The sequence below is a fragment of the Corvus hawaiiensis genome, chromosome 10, assembly GCF_020740725.1.
Source record: "Corvus hawaiiensis isolate bCorHaw1 chromosome 10, bCorHaw1.pri.cur, whole genome shotgun sequence".
Taxonomy (NCBI): domain Eukaryota; kingdom Metazoa; phylum Chordata; class Aves; order Passeriformes; family Corvidae; genus Corvus; species Corvus hawaiiensis.
Window position 1 is genome coordinate 12,094,974 of NC_063222.1, and position 19,078 is coordinate 12,114,051.

General features: G+C 41.7%; 1 protein-coding gene across 1 annotated transcript in view; it reads right to left on the reverse strand.

Annotated features, from left to right (window-relative positions):
• Positions 1–19,078, reverse strand: part of IRS1 (insulin receptor substrate 1) — a 312,856-nt gene that overhangs the window by 180,668 nt on the left and 113,110 nt on the right. The window lies entirely within an intron of this gene.

Below are 19,078 nucleotides of genomic sequence, written 5' to 3' on the forward strand. Positions count from 1 at the left end.
CCTCCAGAATAAGCATGTTTGCTAAACACAAACCATGTAACCTTGTTGTCGTGGATAATGCATTAATTATACAGTTCTACAATTAGCAGCTTCAACTTAAAAATAAAAAAAAAGTTCACAGGTTTGCAGGCTGTCACAAGAAAAATCCACAAAGTGTTTTTTTCTGTTTACTTAATTTGCTTGTGAAGTTGCTGTGGAAAGAGAAAAATAATGATGCATAGAAAAAAAAAATCCTCCAGAGAATCCAGCCATTGATTAAAAAAATGTTAATTAAGAATGCCTTCAGAATGATATCTAATTTTGCATACAGGGAAAAAAGCATCTAAGAGCGAATTATAGGCAAGTCCCATGATATAGATGCTTTGGTTTGGATTAAACTGCTAAAAGCCTCAGACTTTAAATGCCATAGAAAAAAAAATATCCTACATATACCAGAGGGAGTATTAGCATTGTAAGGAAAAAACTCTATGCAATGTGATAGTTAATAATTGCAAAGACAGTGGAAATAAAAAGTTTAATAAATCACTTTTCCTCCAATGTTTTTGCCTTTAAGAGTTCTCTCCTTTTCAGCGAAGCCCTTATTTAAACTTCAACTGCAGTATAACAAATCTTTATTCTGCAAGCTTCACTGTCTGGCAAGTTGTTGGAGAATGAAATCTTGATCTATAAATTAACTCAAAATCTACACATCTAAAAGTACAGCACATGCCCTCAGGCATTTAAATCCCATAGGCAGTAGGTCAGACCTAATTGTTGCCACCATATTCTTTACACTGAGCACAGTCAGGACAATATGAATCCCCTTCCCCATAAAGGGAATAGATCAATAAAGACTATCAAGATCCATGAGCTGACTGATTACCCAGAGTGTAAGGGAAGGATGAACATGCTGACACATATAGAAAGTAGATTCACATTTGTGAGTGCATGCAAAAGATCCATATGGGCAGATAAGTACAAGCTGAGAGTGTTTGAACAGAATTCCACTGCTCTCTCAAATCTTACATGAACACAGGACTGTAACAAGAAGATTAATAGCCTCCTGCACACATTGGTTACCACACACCACACCATGCTGACAATCCATACACATTGCACAAGCAAAAAAGGAAATGGCTGATGTAGAACACATTCCAAGGGTTTCATATTTGTGGAATTTCTCTTTTGCATTAGGCAATTCCTTTATTTCAGTAATTCACAAAGAGGTTACGCATGCATCCTGAAAGGGCAGACTCAGCCAAAACAAAATGCTCAAGTGAGCATCTTTATTTAGCATCATAGATATAAAAACATCTCCAACCATGACAGCATATGCTCACCATCAAGGAGAAATGTGCCCCACATTTTTTTCTTCCTAAAAAGTGGGCAACATAGCCACAGAGAGGGCTGGCCAATGAAACTGTGCATATATTTCCTCAACTTTGGTTTCTGTGGAAATCCTATCAGTAGCTCTGTCTGGTTTCTCACAGTGATTCATCACCATGCTGGCCCAGGAGGCCAGAATGATGTAAACTAATCTGGAACTTTCAAGGAAGCATAAGGAGCATTGGCACAAAGCTCTCATCAAATTTCATTTATTAGCTAACTCATTTAGAACCCTCCAAAATCCCCAACATAAACTTTCTGTTTTAAGAACAGGTAAACGTTGCCTGCTGACCATTAACTACTGCCAAAATAACAATTGCTGCCTCTGCTAATTCTCCTTTTGGGGGTATCAGTGGCCTCTGGGGATGCAACCAAACAGAGATGCTAATATTGTTTATAAAGCCTGGGAGCAGCCAAGCCAAGCCCTTTGAATCCAAATAACCCTAAACTTTGAGCTCAGAAAAGGAATAAAAGTCAAATTTTATTTCCAGTTCTAGATCCTTCCTTTAGTGAGCTGAGCACAAACCAGATCCAATTGTCTTTCCTTTTACTAGCAGCAGATCCTGCTGTAGCAGCAGGGCCCTGCTGAGAGAAAAGTGAGGGTCCAGAATTTGTGCAAGTTTCTGCCTTTGAGGATTTGATTTCTCATACTCATACAGTAACTTAGCAGATCTACCGATAGGTATAAAAATTTCTTATTATGGCATTTAAGGAAGTGAGAAGAAAACTGTTAAGATAAAGGGTGCCTTTATCTGAGGTGCATAGAAATAAAGTCTTTGCACTTCACGGGAATGTAGCTGAAATACTCTTGTAAGGGGGAAGAAAGTGGAAATTTCCAAACTCCATGTGCAAAAATGTCAAAATAGAAACATTTTAGGGTTAACTCTCATTGCAGACACATTCTTTTTCAGTATTTTGGATATATAAAGAACATTTCAGTGAAAGCTCAGCCAGTATAAAATCCTTCAGTACTGCCACAATGCTAATGATTTTCCAAGCACCCAAACTAAAAATACTTGATTTTTTTTTTCAAATTACCATTGCCCATTCTTTCTCACTGAGAACTATGAAACAGAGGCCTAAGTCTCCAGATTCTGCTGCTAATTAGTTGTGGGCATAAAAAAAATTCATTTTGAACATATGACAACACTAGGAAGAGGGATCACATTCATAAAAATTCCAAGTATGTTAACTTAAAAAAAAAAAAAAAATCAGACTTTAAAAATATCAGTAAGGAAGAAGTTTAGAGTATGAAAACCAGACTTTTTTTCCTCAGTTGAGATCTTCAGATCTTCAAAGAATATTTTATAATGCTACTTGTGCTATAAATTCTTTTAACGCCCCTGATCACATGTGTTACCTCATCTATATTGTTATACCAGCAGAGACACAACCATAGCTTACAATAATCCCTGTACACCTTAGGACAGGACACTTTCAAGTAAGCAATTCTTCATGGTTTAAATATATACATAGAAAACAATCTTAAAACTCCTTAATTCTGTATTAGTTCTTTCTCTTCATTCAGACATCTAAGAATAGCATACAGGATAAAGAGATTCAAATGTATGCAAATGTATATATACATATTTACACCAATACAGCTGAGGTTGAATAGATGTGATCCAGCAGAATGGATAGGAAACAAAATATAGTTGCCAGCTTCCCTTACAGTAATAGTTTCCAACGACAGGGGAAAAACATGAACTAGTGCCATCATCGCCAAATGGTGAGCATTGGTGAGCACTGTTTCTGGTCATATGACCCTGAAAACTCTTTTTTCAGTGCCAGGACACTCACTGCACTGATAGCAGTATCAAGTTTTATGTTATTTAAGGAATTGCTTGTCTTTTAGAAGAAAAATGAAATACTAATTTTTTTAAGTGGTGTGTTTTTACAGTGTTGCTCATTAAGTTCATTCTTTTGGTTGCCTTCCCATAGCTAGGGGGACAAGGGACTACACCAGCTAAGAGCACAACAGGAATTACCAAGGCTTGATCATGGCTTACATGATGTCCTGCTAGCATAGGAAAGATCCAGTTCAGAAATTGTCTAATACTTAGAAAGACACCACTGCTCTCACTCTGTGAAAATCCCACACACACCTGCCACAGGCTTACTTGCTGGTATCCCTCACAACACCAGCAGCTTTGTTTTGTTTTCTTCTGCATTTCATTCCTTTACTGCTGCTTTTCAGATGGGCCATCTAGGGGATCCCTTCTTTACCACTCTTATTATGCTTCTAAAGCCATTCTGAAATCAGTCATTCTGGAGTCAAAATGATTCAGATACAGTCTTTTTTTATTATTATTATTTCTAAATTGTTTACCTAAACAGCAAACAAAAGCCATTGCCTCTAAGATCCATTGCTCTGTGGAGTGTATCATGCAGTATAGCTCATCTCAGATCCATATGAGAGATCTTCTCACAGGCTTGGTCCATGACTGCTGAGACTCATGTGCCAATAGGCAAAATAAAGGAAAAAACAAACCACTAGCTGCTTAGTAATTTTTAAATGAAAATCCATGATTGAAAGGAGGATAAATATTTGCATCCCCTGTTCTCCTCATTCCCCTGCTTACCTTCTCCCAAACCTCAGCAAATTTTTCACAAGCAGAAACAGCAGTGATGCTAATTCTGTGAGCGTGAACACACTGAGTCAGCAAAACATAGTACAAAACCTCTTTCTTCTCCATGTTGTTTAGAATCAAACAAAGGAGAAGGAGGCATGTGTCCTTTCCAAAGGACACCTTCTGTTAGCAGTAAACAATGCTCTTAATATTAAACAAAGCTACTGAAGAGCAAAAAGAAGTAACTGTTTATATACCTCTCAGCAAAGAGGTAGAAGCATGAGGCAAAAAAATGCCATTCCCTCCTTCCCAGAAACAGATCCTGCCTTTGCTAGCCAAGCCCACAGGTCTCTGCTGCTGGCTCTCTTGTCACACACAGGAACGATGTATAGCAGATGAAAGGAGGTCACTGCATGTGATTTTCCAGGACACTGAAGGAGTGCTCTGCCCCTAAGGAGTCTGTCCACAGTGCCAGGACTGACTAATGGGACTCAGCTTTGCCTGAGGCACTTGAACAACACGACCCTTTGGCCATCGCAGCCAGCTGGTCAAAACCCCTCAAACTGGGAGCAGTGAGGCAATGGTGCCTCTCAGAGGGGCAGCAGCAGCATCCTCTTGGTTTCTTTGCTGGGATAACTGTGGCTTTACAAGGTGTCATCTTGTGTTACAAAAGGGCTTCAGACTGCCTGGGCACATGGTGAACTCTAGAACCCATCCTTGCTATTAGCAAGCACAGGGTCATCAGTTAACACACACAAAAAATACGGGAAATTTGAGAAAAAGGACACTACAAGACCGTGTTCTGAAACTGGAAAAGTTGTAAATTCTTTCCTTAAACTGCTTTTTCCAAAGAAGCCAACAGCTTTGCTCTGCCCTCAACACATCTCCTAATAGGCCTGCCCAGTGGCAAAGAGAAGCTGCTTTTAATCACAGGACTCCGGAGTTTTAATGCCCCATGAGAAACAACACTAACTGATTTTCAAACCTATGAAAGAAAATTGAGGCAGGAGTCACCTTCCCCCCCAAGTCTCACTACAAAATCCTGCATGTGGGAAATGAAATAAAGCATTAAGGAAATTAAATTATATTGAAAAGTTGAAATAAAAGAACTGAAGTGACCATGAAATGGTGGAATTCAAGATCCCTGGGGAAGTGAGGAGGACACACAGCAAGCTCCCTGTCCCGGACTTCAGGAGGGCAAACTTCGCACTCTTTAGGAATCTGCCTAGTAAGAGTACCACAGAAAAAAGCCCTGTAGGGAAGAGAGGCCCAAGAAAGCTGGTTAATATTCAAAAATCACCTCTTCCAAACTCAGGAGGGAGGCATCCCAAGAAAGAGGAAGTCAGGTAAAAATGCCAGGTCTGTGTGGACAAACAAGGAGCTCCTGGACAAACTCAAACACAAAAAGGAAGTCTGCAGAGGGTGGAAACAAGGACAGGTGGCCTGGAAGCAATACAAAGAAATTGTCCAAGCAGCCAGGGACTTTTAAAAAATATTACACACAATAAGTACTTCTTGTAAGCTCCAAAGCACCAGAGAGCCATCACCAAGATTACACCAGAAATGCAGTTTAGAATCACATGGAAAATTAATATTTATTGTAAATCCTGTTGTGACAAAAACATCTTTCTATGTTCTCTAACCCTTTTTACAGTTCCCCAGCACACGTCCTGACAACCTTTGGGGCACACTAGAGCACAAGTATTTCCCAGTGTTATAACACCACTTTACAGTTCCCTGTTTAGACTGTAAATATAATTTTGTTGATGCTGCATGAGCTGCATTTTAAAGCTACAGATTTCTGGGTATTGACACATACTTAATCACATGTTAAATCAGACAGTTGCATGCTCCCATCTGTGCCGCAGAAGATTCTAATCTTTCTTGGGTAGGTAACAGTTTTATCTGACAAATATTTTCAGAACACAGCAGCTGAGCTACCATTTATTACCATTTCCCAAGAGGGATTTGACCTTAGGACCTCATGACATTCTGCAGCAGGTGCTATTTCCACACATGCTGCTTCAGTTGTGAACAGTGTTACAGAACTGACTTTTCTAAGAGAAATATACCTTGCTATTTTTCCAAAATCATAGAAATGCTATTGGAAGATATATCTGTCAATTTTAAATCAGTGTATTTAAGAGGTCAGTGAATATTATAGCACTATATGTTTTCATTTATTTCAAAGCACAAGCGTATGCAATAATTTTCAAGGAATACAAAAGCATCCAAGGAATCAAAAAGCAGATATTAAAGTCAAGCATACTAATGCTAGGGTGAGAGGAGCAGGAATCGGGACACATCAGCCTTGCTTTTTAGTGGGGTTTTTATGACTGCAGTATCAATGACCTTGATGACAGAGAAGAGCAGTATTGAGGCACTACTATATACACAACAATCCCAGGTTAGACTTTCTGTGGGACACAAGTTACTTACATGGAAAATCCAACATTTAATCTCTCTCCATCAGCTTCCTCAGGTGTGAAGCTGGCATAATAGGTATTTATTTTCTTATCTATCTCCAGAATGTGTTCAGTAATGCTAAAAAAAAAAAAAGTCATGAGTTTTAGCAAAGAAAAACTATTTAATTCCTCTCTCCCTGACAGATAGCTCTACCCAGTTCTGACCCTCACACTTCTGTCTCCTTACTCATTCATTGAAATCCCGCCAGATTATATTTTAGAACAGTTTATATTTCAACTGGACAGTATAAACATTTAATTATTGTCACCCAGTGACAACAATCTCTTGTACTGGAGTTCTAGTGTCTGTAATGCATTTTCTGAAATAATATATAACTGCTTTTCAGACGTAAACTGTCTACCTCCTGCTCTTTTTAGGCCAGAACTTGTAGTTCCTGGGCAAAACTCCCACTGGAAGATTATGCATTTCCTACATACGTCAGTTGGTTGATACCAGCTCCCATGTCGGGAATTAATAGTGCACTGTGTCTGCTGGGCCTAAACTCTTCACTGAGCAATCTAAGGCTCTACTGGGTATGACAGCAGGTTCAGTTCACAATTTCCTGTATTTCCTAAGTGCATCTGGGCCACAATTATATCACAAACTATCTCTTTTCTGGTTAGAATCTGTTTTGGGGGTTTTTTTACACCTAGAGTTACAGCCTTAGTAGGTACAAGATGGTGCAGAGAAGTCAGTGAAAATATTAATAAAGATATAACTCAAACATTAGCCCTCCCTTTCTTTTCCTTTTTGTAAAAAAAAAAAAAAGCTTCAGCCAGAGATGGACAGTTAGATCATTATTAACTAATATCAGCTAGCCCAACAACCTCTTGCTCATGTACTACTTGTTCCTTGTTTTTAAGGGTGAGACAACAGGGTAGTATTTTTACATTTCATATAAACATTCCCTGAACAGGGGTGGAAGCTCGAAGTCACTTTTCATTCCTGATACATTCAAAAAGCAGCACAACATCTGACTGACTACCTCAAGCCTGTTTTCCAGGGATAGAATTAAATGGTGTTGAAAAGTCACATCAGTAGGAATTACTAGGTACTTTGGACTTTGGAGTTCTTGAGTTTGATCCAAAGGCTGTCCTTGACTTCCATACTATTTACACTGGATTCTTCATGAAGAGTATGAACAAGGATTCAGGAACCCAAATTTAAACATCCCTGCTCTTTAAAGTCTTGGGCTATGTCTTTCCCTTAATCCATTTCTCTTTGCTTACAGAGCTGGTGTGAAAACCTTATGGCATGTCTACACTATACAATGCAGAAATCCCTGCACCAGCTGGTGTGAGTACCCAGCATAGCACCATGCTGAGCCATTAGCCTGGGTCCTGGGAGTAGTATAGATATATTAGCATGGCATTACGCCCAGGCTAATGAGCTCAGGCTAGCTCTGCATTATACTGCTTTGATCCAGAACTAGCTCCTCTGCAGCTCACACAGCCCCTCATTGCACAGAGCACGCTTGTCTCTGCACCACTGAATGTTATCTGTTCCACACATCACAGGCCTGCTCCTGCAGACCCACTGCTGTTTGAGTGCCATGCCTGTCTGAATTCTAAACACTCCAGTATGCAAAAATGTCTGCTCCTAAACTGAAACTTATTTATCTATCCACATATTGCAATCCACAAATAAACACAGCACCTGCGTCTCGCCACATTTCCTATTCAATACTGACTGCATCACATGCTTATATTGTGACTGAAACATGGAGTTTTAAATGAATCCCAGTAATCATCTGTTAGCTCTTTTGCCTTTAGTTTTGTGTGGCAAGGCAAGAATTCTGCATTTTAGTTTCATCACCCAGGTCTAAACATTGCTTCTTAAACCAAAACTTATATATTCTCTCTCTCTTGGCAGAAGCTCATCTCTTGAATAGAAGGGAGTAGATCACTGAAATAGAAAAAAACGTCATTGGCAAGACAGGTTGACTGACAGCCACTGCAATTAACTAAAAGATTTCAACTGCAATGTATTTCTGTGTCATGGGCAACAGTAATGATTAGAGGGACATGCACATATATGTATGTAACTGTATTTGTTACTTAGCAGTTATACCATGTCATCACTCTTAAGAGATTTCTTTCTTCCTGCTTACCTATTCCAAATGACCAAACATATGTCTTTGATCTGCCTGAAAGGATAAGTATCTTACCAAGGGTATGAGCACATGAATAGCTAAGTAAAGCTCCTGACACCGCAGAATGAATTTGCACACACCTAAGACAAAGGCTAAATGCTGAAATAGAACAATCAAAATAAAAAAACACTGAAACGAGCAAACTTGTAATTACCAACAGGAGCAACATCCTTTCCTCATCAATCCTCAGGCACGCTTATATTAAGCCATAAAGGGTTAGACAATTCTGGAGGGATAGTCTTTCAGGGTTTTTTTTGTTTAATGCTTTAGAGCGAAATCATGCTTTCCTTTCCCAGGGGTGCACAAGACAAAGAAGAGGCCAGATGGAGCCCTCTTCCCCTCCCCACCACACCTGGGCAGGGGCCAGCCTCAGCGCAGTGCCCAGGGGAGTGTGTGGAGCTCTGGCAGCCCCAGCAGCTCCCAGCCGAGCCAGGGGCTCAGCTCTCCGTCACCCACAGGCAGGGATGGCAGCGGGGGCAAATGTTCCCTCTATTGCAGGGCCCTGCGTCAGAGCACCTCCACTCTCACTGCAGCGCTTAGCACATCCAAGGGCCTCAATCCATCCCCTCGGAAGCACTGACATCCTTGCATGCTGCAGGCAGCCGCTATCCGGCTAAATCTCCAGAGATAGTCCTGCCTCCAGGCACAAACACCGAGCCACAGCAGAGCCAGACGGGCTGTGCCAAGGGAGGACAATAACCTGAGCTCCCGGAGCAGCAGTGGCTGCTGCCTGCCGTGCTACCCAGGGATGGGCTGCAGGTTGCCAGCAGGACACTTCAGAGGTGCAGCCAGCACCTGGAAGCACTTCAGAGGCATACCCTGTGAGACAGGGACGGCACTTGCAAGGGAAACACACGAGACGAGCTTCCAGGGCTGCAGAACAGCTCCCTGGAGCCCTAATAACAAACCAATTTAGGTTTATTCTGCTCCACGGCGCAGCTGCAGAAGCGGCAGCACACTGCAGGGCTGACAGGAGCAAAAGGGACTCGGCGCCGGGGGTGCAGCATCCCCCTCCCACCACAGCTTGGCTGCAGTGACAAAGGCGCTCTGCAAAGTTCCCTGGCTCCCAGAGCCAGCCCTGCACTCGTAATCAAGATCGAGCACACGTGAGGGATCATACATGGAAGCGAACAACACAGGTAACAGGGTCAAACCTCATTAATGAGGAGACCACCCTGAAGCACAGCAACAAGGCGTGCCCTTGGCAGGGGCACGCAGAACATGGCACTGCCCAGAGCAGGCAGGAACAGCAGCCACTACACCACATCAAATGGCACTTCAAGGCGACACACCTGCTCCCCGAGCAGAACCAGCCAGACCCAGTGCCTGCTGCAGAGAGCCCTGGCGACTCCTGAGGCCCTTCAGGACCACCAGAAGCACTGTGGTCAAAGTACAAATGTGATCAGCTCTCAGGAGGAGAAAGGTTTCTTACACCGATCAGCTGCAACCTGACTTAAGAAGAAACCAAAAAATATGGAGAAAAATAAAGGCAAAGGTAGAAAGGGCTGCAATATTTTATGTCATTGATTGTATTCTCTCATTTTGTTTTGTTTTCATGGCACATAATGGACACTACTTTGAGCCAAAAGAGAATCTCAAGTCAGTGCTGACTGTAAGAAAATAAAGACACCCTGTAACTCTGCCCTCACTTTAGCCCTAATTTCACTAACCATGTTATTCTCAGCACAGTAAAGTGGCTGAGGCCAAGTTACTCAGTGCAACTAGTCTCTCTGGTGCAGAAAAGGCTACAGCTACTCTCCAGATTCTATCTTTCTCATGGGAGTACTTCAGGAACACTGTATTTTACATCTAAAGCAGAGCAGGGCTAACATACACTTTTCCTTGGGAGAAAAAATCCTGTAATAGTCACTGGAGTGTGCACCAGCAAGAACCAGCACCTCACATCACAGCAATAAAATTCCCACTGCTGCAGTGCACTGCAGCACTGGCAGAGTCTGGAGGGTGGTCACCCCAGGGCTTTCATAAAGACCCTATTTGACTGTTCATTTCTCTAGAGAGGATGAGGATGTTCCATAGGCACTTTCAAGGACAACTAAGCCTAGAGTACAAAACACATCACAGGAGAACCTGGGAGGGAGCAATGGATCTCCAGCTTGACACATGTTGGAAAGAGTTCCCATCTGTACGGCAAATTGCTCAGTCCTCTTGAGTTGTATTCAAGTATTTTCTTCACACTGCCACAGCATGAATTTCACCTATATGGAGCTCATTACAGGTTCTGCATGGGCATACTTAATGCCTTCTTCCCTTTCTGTCTCCTAATACCTTCCCACCTTTAACAAAAGTTTAGCATCTGTATAGCCTTCATATTCTGTGTAGACACTAAGGACAGGACCCCAGCACACTGCACCGCACCTCTCAGGTGTGTCCCCCACACAACAACCCCACTGCCTACATTCCTACACAACTCCAAGGCTGCAGCCCTGCTGAAGGTGAGCAGATCCCACTGCTGCCAGCCACAGCTTCTGAAGCTCTGCACCTTTATCTGGGCCTATGCTCACTGAACAGAGTCTGACAGTCAGCCAACCCATCAGCATTTCTGAAGGCTTCCCCCAGCCAGTGGCTAAGCCAGTCCCCATGAAAGGAGCTGCTGATGTGCAATTTGCAGAGGAGGAAGCATTTCAGAAACACAGTGTGTTGTGGGACAGACCTCTGCCCACTCTACCAAATCACGTGCCATCTTCATATGCACAATACAAGAGCACATTTGACTGTTAAGAGGTTTTGGGGGAAGGAGACTAACATAAAAAGGATAAAATTCTGCCCACCCAGCATTCACTGAGAAGGGCTTTGTCCATTGCTGTGATTATTTGTGAAAATTCAAAATAAATCCGTTTTCTTGGTGGTAACAGCATCATCATCATTTCCTGTCCCCTTTCCCAAAAACCCTTAATAGCAAAGGTATTTCACAGGCAAACATTTCTTTTTTAAAAGGCAGAGCTCATCTTATTTTAGAATCCACCATCTACGCCAAGACTTCACACTGTGCTGAATGCATTACAACATCTACCAAAAGTGCAAAATACATTTTAAAAATGGTCAGGCAATACGCTGAATAGTTGTGGTTTCTGAACACTTGCCAGTTTTAGTTAGAGGAGGTTTTTTTACCCTGTGTAACTTATGGGCACATTGAGAAAGATATGTGTAAAGCGTTCTTGCAATCTATTATATCACAGCAAGGCGATTTGCAAATGCCTTTGTTCACTCAAGCACAACACATCCAGAACTACCCCTGTATTTCCCTTCCCGTCATGTGGTGTTACTCCTTTTCAACTTGAAATACCATATAAAGAAATTACTTTCGCTAGTTACAAACACCAAAGTCTAGAATACAAGTATCTGGTTATCTGTGGGAATAGAATGCTGTGACAACCAGGGTAAAAGTTACTAATTTTTCCTTAATTTTAAAACCAAGATAAGTTAGCCCCTCAAAAAGAAAAATAGTAAGAATCACAATGTGCAAAATCTTAGCCTATGATGAGTCAGATTAATGAATGACTTGCTTGCTAGAACTGCTTGTGAGTACAGTACTGCAAGAACCAACCAGACAGAGGATGCAGGATTTAGGACTCATATCCAGATCATATGAAAACATGATCTGAACCTTTGCCAAATATCAGCATAATCCTGATTTGAGTTCGCAGATAGGTTGGGATGATTCTTTTCCCATTACACTTTAGTTATGGGCACTTCTGGTGAAAAAAGAGGAGACAGAAAAGCCAACAAACCAGCAGGCAGCCTTTGTGAAAGAGACTGAAACAGGATCAGGGTTCTCCCTAAGGAGAGGAAAATAGCTGCAGATGAGTCAAGAGAGAAATGTAGACAAAAGCGGAAGGCAGCTTAAAAGATTTTTAAAAGCCCAGCAACAAGAACTACTGGAACCCTGATTTCATTAAGCAGGTCAGAATTGACAGATCAGAGGGTGTGAAACCAGAACTAGTTGGTCATTTTCTAAGTTGTTTTTCAAAAGAAAATGCCAATTAGTCAAAACCAAAGCTTTTGGCAGGAATATAAACACTAAGTTTGTCTGGAACATTTTCTTGGGTACAAGACGGCATTTCTGATCAGAGAAATCACGTCCCAAAAGCCAGTGCCCTGGAACAGCACTCCAATCCCTACACCAAAGGTGAGGTAATCCCAGGCTGACAGTGACCCTGGACAGTGAGTCTACCTGACCTCACACAAGTAGTCTGTGGATACACCAGCCCAGAGAACTTCACAGTGCACCCAAATTAATAAACCCACCTGCTCTTTTGATGTACCTGGATCATTTTCACCAAACAGACTCACACCAACCCTGTCTACTGTCTCTGCATCTTCCAGGAGGAACTACCTTGAGTGTGTCTGTACCCAAATCACACCCAAGCCATGCCATTGTCATGGGTGATCTATAGGTCCAAAAAAATCCACACATCTTAATATCACTAATGGTTTTGCTTAAATTTTGTCACTTCATTTTGACATGTAACTAAAATGCAAATTATATTCATATATTCCCTTATCCACAAAAAATTCATTCAAATCCATATAAACAAAAATTATAAAGCTGAAGAAAACATTTTCTCATGACTGAAAAAGAAAACCAAGATGAGGGTTTACTTCATTTCCTTATTCAACATTTTGTTCAAACCCATATATTCATGTGAATGCTTCACAGGCACTGGTTATACCAACACTCTGTTCAGCAATGGAAAGATGTCCCATCTGAGCTCTACAAGTTAAAATGTAGTCCGTGGCCATGCAACAGATATGTCTTTAACTTCTCTGCATATTTTTATTTTCTCTGTGGTTTTCAATTTCTATTTTATCTCTCCTTCCAGTTGTCCAGAGAGTTCTACTAACAAACCTTATGAAGTTCTTGTGAAAAGGAGACAGGCACTGTTCCTAGGAAAGAGGAGATTGCATGTTAGTTCAGTTCCAAAAATGGCTCCAGGTGCATAAAAACACCTCAGGAAACATTTGGTGTATGTATAGAGAACAAACACCTGCAGATTTCTACCTTAGTTACTCAAAAGTGCCTGGCTCCCATGCTTCTCCAACAGGTAAAATTCCTGAGGATTCATGTGCTCTGAGCTGATTTCAGGTTTTGGAACAATGACTGCATCAGCCACTTTCTTATGTATAGAAACAAATACAGCTACTAATTTTGAGAACAGTATTACTCACTCCTGAAACTGAGCATGCTGGTTATTTACAGCACAATTTACAGCTTGACCATTAGTCAGCTGTTAAATTTTGCCTCGTGATAAAAGGTTTAGATCTGCTTCCTGAACAAATATGATCAAGCTTGCAAAAAGTGAAAGCAGATGGGAAGTTTTATTGCAAAATTACTGCAGAAACAAAAAAGGAAAAAAATCAATGGTGAAACATTGATGAAAATAAAATTCAGATGGAATGAGATAATGTGCAAATCACTTGGTGAAAAATACATCTCCAAATATGTTTTAAGAGACATTTCAGTTCCATGGTTACACATTTAATTTTCCAAACCATGAAATGTTCCATTATTGCAATAGCTTTGATTGGCTGTGATTCTGCCAGCAAAACTACTACAGAATTGTTATAATGATAAATTTTGCTGCAAGAAAAGGCTATTATATAAGAACTACTCTTTCAGATATTTATAGAAAGAGTTTTTATTTATTTATTTTAAGAGGCTATAATGAGAGAGGCTGGATTGAAAACAAAGAAAGAAAATCGGGGCCAATCAATATAATGTTCTCAATTAGTCTAAGTTTTTCATATTTTAAATTGTTTCAAGGCTTCAGAAAAACACAGAAGGAATCTACAGCTTTTACTGGTATTTTTAAGATGTATGTTTTCACCTCTCTGTTATGACTGTTCACTGATTCCTTCCTTCCTTCCTTTCTGCCTCCTGTCTCCTGTCCCCACTTTTCAGCCACAGGATAGTTTGGAATTGAAAATATATTTTCCTGTTATCTTTCTCTCTATTTTTTTCATGACTATTCAGATACGACAACAATTGTCCAGAAACAAACTATAAATATATTAATATTTAGCTAGCTAGCTACTCATCCATGCATACAGATAAACATTACAAAAATGTGTGAATCTGAGGCAAAATTAATGACAAAGGTCAAGAAATACCACACAATCCCACCATAATAAGCCTCAGAAAGAGTATCCAAGTATTGTAGTAATACATTGGAAGTATAATAAAAATTTAATGTAGAGACTCATTTTCATTTAAATTTCACAAGTGTTGTGGGAAATACCTTTCATCACCACTCCTGAAACCTGAGAGCAAAACCACCACTTGGTGCTAGGAAGTTCAAGTGTAAATTTGTAAAATAAATCTTCTTTTGTCCTTTGGGGGTAAACTAGATTAGCAGACAAAAGCAGGAGAAGTAAAAATACAGCTACAAGCACATTCAGCAACAAATAAAGGCAACAGGAAGGTGCATGTTGCAAGCAGCAGTCTGGTAAAATTATGTATTCTTTTCTTTTCAAATATAATAAAAAAGTTCAGAATTAAAATCCATTAGTGAGTAAGTTAATGGATTTGTGACAATCCCAGAGAACAGGCTTCATTGTGTTAAGCTCTCTATCAATCTGCTTCTGCTGGTATTTTCCATCCTCCAGGAATGACCCTACCTTCACTATCCAAAGGGAGATTCTAGCTGGCCCAGTGAAGCCCCAGTGTAGTGCCAGAAGTCAGGCATTAACCCAGCAACTATTAGTGCTCTTCCTTAACAGGCCAGGAAAAGAGAAAGCAAACACATCCTCACAGCTTTTACTGTTTTCTCCAGATTGCAGGACATGTCTTAAGACACAGCTGAGCATACAAAGGACAGTGTAATTGGTGGAAGTCATTGCTCTCCAGACCTGTGTCTAAATAAGTTTCCTTCTGCAACTTTCCTATTGTGGGGTGCCATGTTAAGGTGGCCACTGGTAAAAGATACTGCCAGAGCAGCAGTCCAAGAGGTCCTCACCTCACACGACCCTGTGCCTCTGTGATAAACCACCAGATGCCTTCAGTGTACAAACACCCAGTACAGGCCTGGAGGCCAGAGAGTGCTGGGGACGTCCTGCTGCTGCTGCTTTTTCCAAGCTGCTGAGCCATCAAATTGCCACCAAATGGTCAGAGGCACAAGCCTTAGTTTAACAGCTCTGCCACTTTTCATAGAGCACTCACTCCCAAACTATGGCATGCTCACATTTGTGTCACCGTGGAGATGCCCCCACCTCCAGTACCAAACTTGCTGGACTGAGTCCATCTGTTGTTGCCTCCCTCATTTTATGGCTGTTGGGAGCCTGGACAGACAGCTTGCAGTGCCTCTCAAAACACTGTGTAGGCAACACCATGGTCTGCAGGGCCAGGACCAGATTTCTAACACCATCACCATATGTCTCCAGTCAGAGCACATAGCATCGATGTCAAGTCCAAGGAAGAGCTCTCTCGTTAGACATTTCCAGGCTTCTCTTAGGCCATTCAGACATGCTCTTATGGTTCCCACCAAGTATCCTGCAGAGCCAGGCTTTTGGCAACAAAGCCCTTGCATTCACAAGTGAATAAGCGTGGAAATTGTCTCATTAATGACTCTGCACAGACACACTGAACTACCTCAATAACAATATACTACCAGTTTTTCATCTCACAGAGGGCTTGAATAAATGAATATGCATCCCACCTCTGTATTAAAGTCACAATCTACTTGGTTGAAGTACTTAACTAAATTCCTCACTGAACATCTATTTCAACTCCACACAGAGCTGACTCAACATCCCTCTCAATGCCACACTCAGCAAGGCAATGCTGTGGGACCTTGGAGGATGACGGTGTTCTGCACTGGAGGCTTTGAGAGTAAGATGATTCAGAATGAGTGATTCCAAAAGAGCCTCTAGATTCATTCCCATCTGCCCTACTCCCACACCACACTCAATGTGTTTCTTCCCACTCACTAATAACAGCTCTTGCCTCCTACATGCTATCAACACCTGACTGTCTTTTCTCACTGCAAGAGAGTAAGTGCTTATAATGCATTCAAAGCACAATTTTGTCTGACACATTTGTTTTAACTAATTCTCTTAAGGGATTTTTTTTTCCCTGCTAGAGCTGTTTCATTTGTAGGAGCAAATAAGCCTGAACGTCTCCTGCCACATCTGCTATCATCCCCTTATTCAATAGGCTGCTAAAGGTTACACTTCACAGAAGGGGATTGCCTTTTCCCATGCACACTGAACCTGATGAGAAAATCATGACCAGATAGGTACCTCTCCATTCATCCCTTCCGTACCTATCCGATATGCTGTGGCAAGCAAACAGCTGGGAATTGATTCATATGTGGGCAGTTCTACCTTTTTCAGCCTTGCAAACAAAATGCACCGATCTCAGGCAATACTCCACCTTGAAATACTTCCATGTCTTTCTCTTCTGCTTAGGTCGTTATAGTTCTTATAGCCACCTTATAATTCAACAGACTGGGTTCAAGTGAAAAAATCAGATTGAGAGAACACAGTAAACACTCTCCCTGACCATGATTAACAGGACACAGCCCTGCTCTCAGATGGCAGGGCATGTTTTCTTTCTCAAGTAAGATCATCATGGTGATTGGGACTCCTGGCAGCCCACAAGGGAATCTATCTAGCCAGAAGGCTTTAATGCTGGTTTAGGACTATAATGAATCAAAATGTTCTGCCAACATTGAGTTTTTTACTAAAGAAAATAAATAAATCTAGCCAGCAACATTTCTACACTGGCTCCTCTACTTTTAAAGTGTTCACTTTTCCCACCTAATGATTAAACTCAGCAAGGAAAAATGAGAGAAGATAGAGAATCTAGGTTCAAAAAATTTCAGCATATGGAATAAAAAGTTTCCAAAAGCTCAGGCATGACACCGTCATGCTAGAAAAATTGAGAGAGAAATACAGGCCAGCATGAACTCTAACCTTAATATTACTGCAACGTTATCCACATATTTTACCATGGTTTCCTAAAAAATGAGGCTCACACAGTCACATAGAGCCAGCTTGTCTGTGTCTGATTATAAATTCCCTCTCCTCCAGTAACTTCTGAAGCCATTGGCCAATTTTAACCAACTTTGCCAGAGAAGCAGAGGTCTGAGAAATAAACACCTCTTATTTCTAACATGGAGACAAGAGACACCCTCTGAAGAGCGAGGCCTTACTTTTGCATTTCCACATGTTCTGGAAGTTTGGGAGCAGCTTTGTGTTATGTTTCCCAGAACTCTAATGGGTGGACACAATGTTGGCACAGATAGTAGCTGCAACAGGCACTCACATGACATCACATACAGGACCTTGGCTATCTCCCCTCACTTACAGGGAGACCAAAGTGAGGGACAGGAGCAAGAAAGACGTCCAGTCCGGTAAGGCCAGCAAAAAACTGCCAATGATTTCATCAAGTTGGGCACAATGGGCCCTCAGCAATACAGTCAACAACTCTAAACACTTTCCAAGGCACGTCAGAGCTGCAGGGAGATACTCTTGCATCAAGCTTCTCAAAAGCTGCCTTCATTTGGTTCCATGCTGTTCTGCAACACAAAGTCAGCAAGTGCACTTTCTGAGCATGACATCTGTGCTTGCAAGAGAGGGAAGACAGCACTCCGATATACACAGGTGTTGCTGTTTAAAGCATGTGCCCAGAAAGCTGAGTGTACAAAAAGAGAAGCGCCCTTTATGCACTCTTTTGGGAGCCAGGAGCCACATTAACAGCTGCACAATAGGAGGAGAGTAAGCAAGATCAGACAGGTCAATTAGATGCAGAAGTAAATGGGAAACCTCAGCTACAATTTTTCTGTAGAGCCTAGGTTCTGCAGGAGCACAGGAATTCACCAGTCTCACTATTTATTTGGAATTATGAAGGTTTTCCACAACCAGGATTTTCCAGCTCTCTTATAAACGGTGTACTGCACACTCTTATGAGCCAGTTGTTTCCTGCTTGGTTAAATAAGCTCACTACTTACTCTAAATTCCACATGTTTGCAATCACAATCAGCTGATCTTATCCCTGCAGAGTTTTATCAGGTGTAAGAATTAACAGGCTCTACACTCCCTCAGACAAGGGAGAAGGAATACCTAGGTGAGCACATGAGTTCCATGCCCACCTTCCCACCACATTCCACACACTCACACACCTGTGCCAGACAGCACAGGGCAGCCAAGCCCCTTGCTGGGACCAGGGCCTCCTCCCCAGCATGGCCAGCAGAGCCCTTGCAGGTGGGACCAGAGCAGGGGAGGGTTGGCCAGGGTGCTGCCTGCACCCAGCATGCGAGGGAACCACGGATGACGGCAGCACAAGTATTCCCCAGCAAGACTTCAATTCCTCCATGTTCATAATTCCCTACTGTCACTGCAGAGGTTCCCAAGGACTCTTTCTTGAGCCTTCTCAGAGGTGGCAGGGGAAGGGAGTATTTCACCTTCTTCTGCTGCCCAAATAGAGCATGTATCAACCAGCACACCCACCACAGTTATTCTATAAGGAGCAGCTGGTAGTCTTGAAAGTCATGCCTGAATATGAAGC